Source organism: Dermacentor silvarum, unplaced genomic scaffold (assembly GCF_013339745.2).
Source record: "Dermacentor silvarum isolate Dsil-2018 unplaced genomic scaffold, BIME_Dsil_1.4 Seq636, whole genome shotgun sequence".
NCBI lineage: Eukaryota > Metazoa > Arthropoda > Arachnida > Ixodida > Ixodidae > Dermacentor > Dermacentor silvarum.
Window position 1 is genome coordinate 1 of NW_023606554.1, and position 9,634 is coordinate 9,634.

At 55.2% G+C, this 9,634-nt stretch overlaps 1 pseudogene; it reads left to right on the forward strand.

The window, feature by feature from the left end:
* The first annotated feature begins 3,981 nt into the window (after nt 1–3,981).
* Nucleotides 3,982–5,650, forward strand: LOC125941926 (uncharacterized; annotated as a pseudogene).
* The last annotated feature ends 3,984 nt before the right edge of the window (nt 5,651–9,634 follow it).

Consider the following 9,634-nt stretch of genomic DNA (forward strand, 5'->3'; position numbering starts at 1 on the left):
AAAGCGATTCCAGCTCTCCCAAAGGGGAGGCTGGTCTCGTCTCCCTGAGACCGTCGCTCACTCCGCGACAAAACGGATCAATTTGCTTGGCCTTCAGTAGCTCTTGCCTGCTGAAAGCGATTCCAGCTCTCCCAAAGGGGAGGCTGGTCTCGTCCCACTCAAGACTGCAGCCATCGGCGTCATGGGTTCGCTTTCGTGAAGCTCCCCCGCTCGCACGCTTTCCGGGGGGAGCGGCGGCGGGGAACGACGAGAGCGGTCGCAAACCACGTCGGCACCGTAAAAGATCGCAATTATTTGCGGTAAGTTAACTCTTGCCCCAGCAAGCCTTTTACCATCGTCTCCAGGAACCTCTGCGGCACCCGTAGACACCACGTTTGTGAGAGTGGATCAACTTTTGGCCATTTTTCGGCCGTTTTTTCTTCGGCCATTTGAAGCTTTCGCCACGCCGCCTCGGAGCTGAGCCTAACGGCGGCAAGGCTGGCCCCGCTCGGGGATCCCCCGGCGATGGCGGCTGCAAATCAAGTCACCGGATACGACCCGGAGTCCCTACGGGTCGTAAGCATGGATACGGCTCCAAACCGAGACACCTCTACCAACCGAGGAATAATACCTCCAGGATATGATCCGCGTCTGGCGCGGAAGGAAGAACAGGGGAGCGGCCTCGAGGGATGCCTGCGCGGCTGCCGCCCAGCAACAGACGGCGGCTCGCTCTGAGCATGCGCAGGGCGGGTGCGCGCCGTGCGCGTCCTCGAAGGGCGCCAAGCAACTCCAGTGGCGGCCGTAGAACACGCCGCGCATCGAAAAAGACGACATCATCGTGGTGCTGAAACCACGAGAGACCATCGACCTCAAGGCAACTTTTGGTCCTGGACAAGCCGGCGCTGCAATCCGCAGCATCATCGGGGAACGCAAGTGTAGGACTTGTGGTATGGCCCGTCTGGGACCAAAGCGTGTTAGTGTGCGCGCTGAAATCAGTGGACGCCGCAGAGAAGCTACTCCCGGATATTATGATGCCGGTTGGGGGCCGCCAGCTGCCATTCCGGGGACACCCCAAACTCTCCGGTGCGTTCTGTCGGGGCGTCGTGACCGTCTCTCAGGACTACACGTCCGAATACGTAAACGCAAACTCAGTGCGGACCCAAATGTAGTGTCTGTGCGGAAGCTGGGGGAACCCCTGTTGGTGGTGCTCATGCACTTTCGTGGGGACCAAGGTGCCACGGACGGTGTTATACAGCTACGAGCGGCTCCCTGTTCGCCTGTATAAGAAGACAGTGCCTGCATGCCCCCTCTGTGGCACAGTGGGCCATCGGGCCGATGCCTGCCCGCGACCGCAGGCCGGGCGCTACAGAAGCTGCGGGGTACAGGTCCCTGATGCCACTCCTGACGGTCCCGCAGAACACCAGTGTGCTCCGAGCTGTCTCCTCTGCGGAGGCGGCCACCCAACCGGAGCTCCCGGCTGTGCCGGGCGGTTCCGGAAACCCATAAAGCCGGGCTCCCCACCCGGATCCAAGCCAAAGACAGGGCATAAACAGGTTCCTACGCCCAAGGGCGGCCCCAAGAAAGCGCCAGCAAACCCAAGAAGGCCCAAACTGGGTCACCTACAAATGTGAAGTCCGGGACCCAGGCGAGGCCCCCGGTCCTCAAGGATAAGGACTTCCCGCCCTTGGCACCCGTCGAATCACAGGTGAGCAGTTGGAGGGGACAGTCTCCAGACCCTCCTCTATACCCAAACAGCCCTACAGCAGCAGGTAGAGGAGCTCAGGCGCCAAAACCAAATTCTAGCGCGCAAAATCCATGAATTAGAGGCCAAGCAGGCCGGGCCATCCGAGACAATACAGGAAACCGAGCTAGAGGACGGGGATGACGGATCATCCGTAAAATCATGCCTCACTAGCGTCTCGCGGCAGACCGCGGCCACGGTAGTTGGATCAGTTTCCACTGCCGGTCACATCGGCCGCCTCGAGGCCCTGGAGCGCACTACCGAGCAACTGGATGAGTGAGTCGCAGCCCTCCCGAATCAAATCATGTAGGCAGTCCGCGAATCCTTCCTGAACGTGTTCACGGCGGCCTAACGCAAACCCTTCCTAAATTGTGGCTCAGGTCTCTGACTCGGTCCTTAATGCCATGCAGCCCTGGGTCAGCTCCCAAATTAAAAATGCCACTCGTTGCGACACCCCGCTGCTCAACCGCAAGACAGCCTCCCGCCAGGCAGCAGAGGAAAGCGGTTCAGGGCCGGCTCTCCGTGGGCCGGTCTACAGCACATTCTCAGGCTACAGCACCTTCCAGGGGGCCCCTCGACGTACATCCTGGTGAATAAGGCTTACACTGCGGTTCCGGTCGACTTAGACTTGAGCACCGAGCAAGAATACACAATGGTCCGGGTACTGCCTCTCAGACGCCGCGACCCGTCAATACATATCCTCAACATATACAGCCCCCCGCATAAACCGCGCGTAACGTTTAGTGAAATCTTCCTTCGCGCAATCAAATTGGCAAGCAAAGAGCCTCTAGTGATCGTTGGAGACTTCAATGCCCCCAGCCTTCACTGGGGCTATTACTTCGAGAAGGCCAGAGGGCGTAAGCTGGCGGAGCTCATCTCCACCCTTCGCCTCACGTTGCTCACGGACCCGGTGTGCCCCACCCGAGCGGGGAACTCGGTAACCCTTGACATGTGTCCGGAGCTTTCTCTCGTAAAAAATGCTGGGAACGCCGTCTGGGACAACTTGGGCGATTCTCTAGGCAGCGATCACTGCCTTGTGCGGGTTACACTCCTGGCAAAGCAGCGCGTAAAAAATGGGGTCAAGCTAAGCTGACCGATTGGCACAAATTCCGAAATCAGACTATCCCTGCCGTACTCTTTTCTGGCTGCTACGCGTCAGAAACAACACGTCACTACACTACAAACCACCGAAGAGATCCCCGCAGTGGACATTTAGCTCCCGCACTTGTGGGAGGCGCGCCAAAGCTTAACTAAACGGTGGAAAAAGCAAGAAACCAATCCCAAATTACGCGCCCGCATAGCCCAACTCACAGAGCAGGCTGCAGCGTCTGCTGCCCAGCTCTCAGATTCAAATTAGATAGCACGCTGCGACGCCGCAGCTCATAAGATGAGCTCTAGGGGGACATGGCGTCTCTTTCGCAGTCTCATCGACCCCTCTCAAACGAGAGGGGTGACGCAAAAGCAGCTCCGGCGGACTCTGCAGCGGTACCAAGGTACAACGGCGCAGCTTGCGGACACCCTGCGCGATAGATATCTCTGTCGTACGGAGGACCCGGGTGGGCCCGAGTACACGTACTCTGGCAAGCCTAATCAACAACTGGAGGCCCCTTTTGAGTTGCATGACCTTAAGGCGGCCTTAGCTAAATTGCGCCGGGGTGCGGCTCCGGGACGGGACCGCATAACAGTGAAACTGTTGGCGAACCTCCCGGACTCAGCCTACCTCCATTTGTTAGAATACATGAACCAAATATGGGACGGGCGTCCAATCCCTCCGTGGACGCCCGTCCACGGAGGGAGTGGACACGTCATGGGAATGGAAATGGAGGGAATGGAAAACGTCACTTGTAACGCTCATCCCCAAAGCCGGTAAGGCCATGAATACGGACACCTGAGGCCCATATCACTGACTTGGTGTGTGGGGAAGCTTATGGAGACAATGGTACGGGATCGCCTCTCTCCATACCTGGAGGGCAGGGGCTTCTTTGCAGCCACCATGTTCGGGTTTCGCCCGCATATGTCTGCACAGGATGTCCTCCTCCAGCTGCACAGGGACATAATACGACCCACAACTATGCAACACAATGACAAAGCCATCCTCACCCTTGATCTGAAAGGGGCTTTCGACAATGTCAAACACGGTGGCATCCTGGCCAACATGAATTCCACCGATTGCGGCGCTAGACCTACGCATATGTAAGAGATTCCTCTCTAAGCGCCAGGCCCTTCTTCGGATCGAGGACGAGGAATATGGCCCTTACACGATGGGAACACGGGGTACCCCTCAGGGAGCGGTGTTATCACCGCTCCTGTTCAACATAGCTATGATGCGCCTCCCAAGTCAATTCACCCGGGTGGAAGGCATTCAACACGCGGTATATGCAGATGACATTACAATATGGACCACCGAGGGGAGCCTTGGGAAATGGAGGGCCGCCTTCAGCGGGCCGCTTCCATAGCCGAGGCATATGCCATGTGGGCTCCAAAGTGCTCCAGCCAAATCAGAGCTTCTGCATGTCAGAGCGAACCCAAAGGATAAGTCAGCAATACACATCTCTCTGTCGGGAGGTCCTATCAGAGAGGTGAATGAGCTCCGGATTCTGGACCTATTCATTCAGCACAGACTCCGACCGGACTCCACTATTGCGAAACTCAAGAGAGTAGGCGAACAGGTAGGGCGCATGATCCACCGTGTCTCCAACAAGCGGGGCGGTCTGCGAGGCAGGGACGCGCTTCGGCTAGTCCATGCCTTCGTGACTAGCCGGATCCTCTACGCCGTGCCATACCTTCGCACTACTAAGCAAGAAGACGAGCGAATAGACGCCATCATCCGCAAAGCAACTAAGCGAGCGCTGGATCTCCCGGTGACTACCTCTAATGTTTGCAAAACTCAAGGCGTTGGGGGTGCTCAACTCCTACCAGGAGTGGCGGGAGGCCCACCTCGTGAACCAATACACGCGGCTCATGCAGACAGCCCACGGGCGCCGCCTGCTCAACCGCTTACACATTTAACACGCTTGCACTCCAAAGGAGGCGGAGCGTATTCCAGAAATGTGGCGCCATATGCTCTGGGTCTCTCCGCTCCCTCGTAACATGGACACCGACACGCACGAAAGCGAACGACAAGCGCGGGCTCGTGCGCTTGAGAGACAACACGGTTCCCGACCTAGTGTATACTATGTAGACGAAGCAGGGCCGTCGCCAGCGGGATTTTCCCGTCGTTCACCGGGAAAAGCACGCTGATGGGCTCTCGTTCCGAGCCCAAAATTCAGCGCGAGCTGAGGAAGTGGCGATAGCACTTGCTGCCGTGGACCCCAATCCGAGAATCATCATCACGGACTCCCGTAAAGCATGTGATCATTACTTGACAGGGGAGATCTCCCCCTAGCCAGTCAAATTTTAAGACGGGCTACCATTGACCCAACACCGAAACGTATTATTTGGGCTCCTGGCCACCAGGGCTTAAGAGGTAATGAGGCCGTTGACGCGGCTGCCCGAGCGCTTACCCACCGGGCTCCTCACCCTAGCTCTTCTAGCTCGGAGGCAAACCTACCGTTGCTGCGGTGCAGGGAAATTATAAGACATTATAGCGATAACCACCGCCTTTTTCCGACTCCTGCAAAGGGGCTGAGTAAGGCGGAGGAGCGAACTTTAGGGCGCCTGCAGACAGGCGCTCTACTCTGTCCTGCAATGATCAAACATTTCGATCCCAACACGCATGGGCGGTGCCCGCACTGTGGGGAGACCTGTGATATCTTCCACATGGTGTGGGCATGCACAAAAAATCCCGACCTCGCCCTTCCCCTTCCCGAGAGGCATGGGAGACTGCCCTCCTCAACTGCTCCTCGCTGGAGTCCCAACGGGCTCTGGTGAAACGGGCGCAAGACGGGGCCTCGTCATGCGATGTCCCGGACTAGGGACGCCGACCATGTAGCGGGGCACTCCGTGGCCCCCAAACTCTCTCTATTAGACAAAAGTTTTTCACCACCACCAAGCTTTCCGGCGCGCTGCTTGCCTGGAGCGCGGAGAAACAGGTTCGGCCCGCTTGCGGACTCGCCCCTCTCTCCGTTCGTTTCGCCCCCGACGCTTGCTGGCGCAAAAGCACTGGAAGTGGCTGTCGCACCTAGAGAAACGCTCTGGGTGGCCAATGTGGCATGAGATAGCGCGTCAGCTAACACGTTGGCACTCAGATGTATTGCCTCTTCGTGCAGTGTCGCTCTATCCCACTGAGGATTGTGAGTCGACAAGCGCATAGCGCAGGGGCTTGCCCCCGAATTCTGCGCGTGACACGGTTCGTGCCGTGCCTCTCGATCCCAAAGGGGACCATGAGCGGGCGAGCACGAAGCTCGGGGCTTGCCCCCGAACTCGGCGCGCGACACGATTCCGACGCCTCATCTGCACAGGCAAAATCGGACGCCGGCGGACTGATGAACGGCTTTAGCAACGGGAACTGACCGTCGCGATAGCCGCCATTCGCAATGTCCACAACGATCCCAGTTTTAAGGAGGAAGTCCCTGCCGAGAATCATAGGACCACTGAGCCCCGGGAGATGAAAGAAACGCGTGCGTCCCATTCGCTCTCCCCACCTGACCGTCAACCTTGCGCGCCAGCCGAATGGGACACGCCCTTCGTAAGATTGAATGTCGTTCGGCAGTCCCGCAAGCGCACTGCGTGCTTTTGCAAGTGGGAAAACCTGTTCGCCGAACAACGAAGCACTTGCGCCCGTGTCCAGCAGCGCCGAAAATTCGCGGCCGGCAATGGTCACCGGAATAAACGGCGCGTGCGCAGCACACAACCTTCGGTACGCCGAGGGAACAAGCAAAGGTTCGGTCCCTCGTGCCTTCACGAGCGACCTGCGCTCCCGTTTCCCGGCCTCACAGGAGACCAGGCGCGGAGCAGTCCCTTGCTATGTGCCCGCGTTGTTGGCGCTGAGCGGCTTCAGCTCCCTGCCGGGGTGCATATTTAGAATATGCAGTAGGTACAACGCATGCAACCGCAGAGCCACGCTATTGGCTTACACGCCTGTGGGACGCTGTGATGTCCCTCCTAGCAACGGCGCCAAGCGACTACTCTCGTTCTCAGTGCTTTATCGCCTGGCTGTTCTTTCCCCAGCGACAACGGCTGTGCCAACGGCCGCTCGGTCGAGGCCGTCCGTGACTTGTGTTCGGACTGTTTTTCTCCAAATGGTTTGTTTTAACCGCTGTACGCACGTGTTCTGTGGCAAATGCCACGCCTGACTTTTTTTTTTTTTCCCCTCCGGCTGTGCGCACGTTGGTGTTCGGACTGTTTTTTTTTTCCCTCGCTATCTCCAAGTGTTTTCTGCTTAACGACTGTACGCACGTGCTCTGTGACTAGTGGTAGGCCTGACTTTTCCTTTTTTTTTCGGCTGTGCGCACGTGATATTTGGACAGTTTTTTTTTAACGCCTGTACGCCCGTGTTTTGCGGCTAGTGTTCCGACTGACTTTTTTTCTCTATCTCTCTCTCCGGAGTGTTTTGCACTACCGGCTGTGCCAACGCGGTTGTGCGGCTATAGCCGCTGCGGACAGTGATTGTCGGACGTCGACGCACTTCGCGATGCAATGCGTGAATTCATGCGCTGGTGTTGAAGTCCTTCGTTCCAACATCACGATGTCGATGACGCTTCTCGATGGATTCCATTCTCCAAGATTTATCTGTAGTTCATGCCCAATAATTATGTGCTCCTAACACCTTGTGTGTATATGTCTAAAGCGAAAACTTTATAAATTGAAAACTATGCCATGGTTGCGTCCTTATTGCGTCCTTCGTTCCAACATCACGAATGACGATGACGCTGCTTGATGGATTCTATTCTCCAAGATTTATCTCTAATTCATGCATAATAATTCGGTGCTCCTAACTCCTTGTGTGTATATTGTGTAAAGCGGAAACTGTATAAATTGAAAACTGTATGCCATGGTTGTGTCCTTATTGCGGTGGAGAATTGCCCACAGCTTTTTAGATATGGTAATGTTTGTATAGTATGTACCGCAACAAATTAAATGTTTCCCTCTCCTGCTTGGTGTTGACGTGATGTAGTGGTCGCAGAAACATTGTCTAATTGCGACAGTATATACCCTCTGAACAATCCGCAGGCCAGAAGCAAGCTATACATGGAACGTTATGAATAAGGGTGGAGACCAAATCATTTAGAAGGGGTTCTTTATTGATGATGACACGTATTATCTACTAAAGTGTTCCGATAATGCAGTTTCAGCCAGTATATTAAAAAAGTGTCCCAGTCAGTGTCCACCATTTCGAATTGCTGTGTTTTAGAAATTCACATAAAGCAGTGCTCTTAAATTGCAGTTTTTAGCTTGCACCATTTCCAATGCTATTAATGGCAGTTCGCCTTTAAAAATTTTTAGCCCCGTTGTAGAATAATGGGATTGCTTTTTGCAAAGCACTTTTTAAACTATATTTAACATGCACACCATTTACGTCCTAAAACTGACATTGTGCATCTGGAACAACTCCAAAGTACCTTACATTAAGGATATCGCGACATGGAGAAAACCAGAAAAACAAAATAAAACCCGAGAGAGTTCTTTTCAACGTGAAGAAATTGGCACATACCTGCAACATTTATTGAGAGAACTTCGTAACATCGAAACAAAATAGGCTCTTTCTAGGACTGTTTATTACGTTTTGTGCAAAAGCACTTAGAGGTTAAAACAATATCCAGTGCTTTGATGCCGTGTCGATGTCGAATTTCATTGATAGGACGTAAGCTGCAGAATAATCGCAAGGGTGCTTTGCTTCACTTTGAGGGCGTCGCGCTACTTGTCATTAGTAGTAGTGGTGGAATACGACATCTCATTCTCACAGGTTCCGATCTTGTCGGGATGGATTTCACGCATCGATCCTCGCCGCGTAAGCTCCTGCACCGGCGTACATAGGTGTCAGTTATCTCGGTCGGTAGGGCACGAGGGCACTTTGGTGGTTGGGACGGAAAGTCTCGCTCTAGAAAACGTGAGGGCGTCGAAGCGCGAAGCCCAGCCACGACGCGCAACAAGAGACGCGAAGGGCGCTGGTGATAAGAGCACTTTCTAGGCTTGACACCGCGGCGGCGTCCCCACAGCCGGCAGCCAATAGCATAAACAGTCCGCATATCGCATGCGAACACCACCGGAGAAAAAAAAAAAAAGTCAGGCCTAGCACTAGCCCCAGAACACGTGCGTACAGCCGTTGAAAACAAAACACTTGGAGCGAGCGAGAAAAAAAAAAAAAAAACAGTCCGAACATCCACGTGCGCACAGCCGGAGGAAATAAAAAAAAAAGAAAAAAAAGACAGGCGTGACACTTGTGCGCGCTTTGTCTCCGTAGCTTTCCCTTCATTGCCACAAAAAGTTGTCCGCGAGTATAGCAGCAGAACACGCCCGTACAGCGGTTAAAAACAACACACTTGGAGAAACAGTCCGATCAGTCCGAACGCAACACGTTGGAACAGCCATGGCCTCTCGATCGAGCGGCCGCGGCACAGCCGTGGCTAGAGTGACCGGCGACCGCCGTGGCGTTGGGGATGAAGCGCCAGGCGATAAAGCACTGAGAACGAGAGTCGTCGCTTGGCGCTGTTGCTAGGAGTGACATCACAGAGTCCCGCAGGCGTGTAAGCCAATAGCGTGGCTCTGCGGTTGCCATGCGTTGTACCTACTGGATATCTAAATATGCTGCCGGGGTCGGCTCGCCGCTCGGCCAATGGGCCGAGTGTCTCCCTCCGCGATGCGCTGGGTCGAAAAGCGTCCCTGCGCACGCGTTTCGGGTAAAACCCCTATATATAAAAAGTAGCGTCACGCTTTGAAGAAAGCCGCCGCCTCCTCGCACACCCTGTCTGAGGCCGACGCCGCTCGGTATTGGCCTAATGGCATCACGTGGACCGTCGCGCCGTCGGGCGCTGG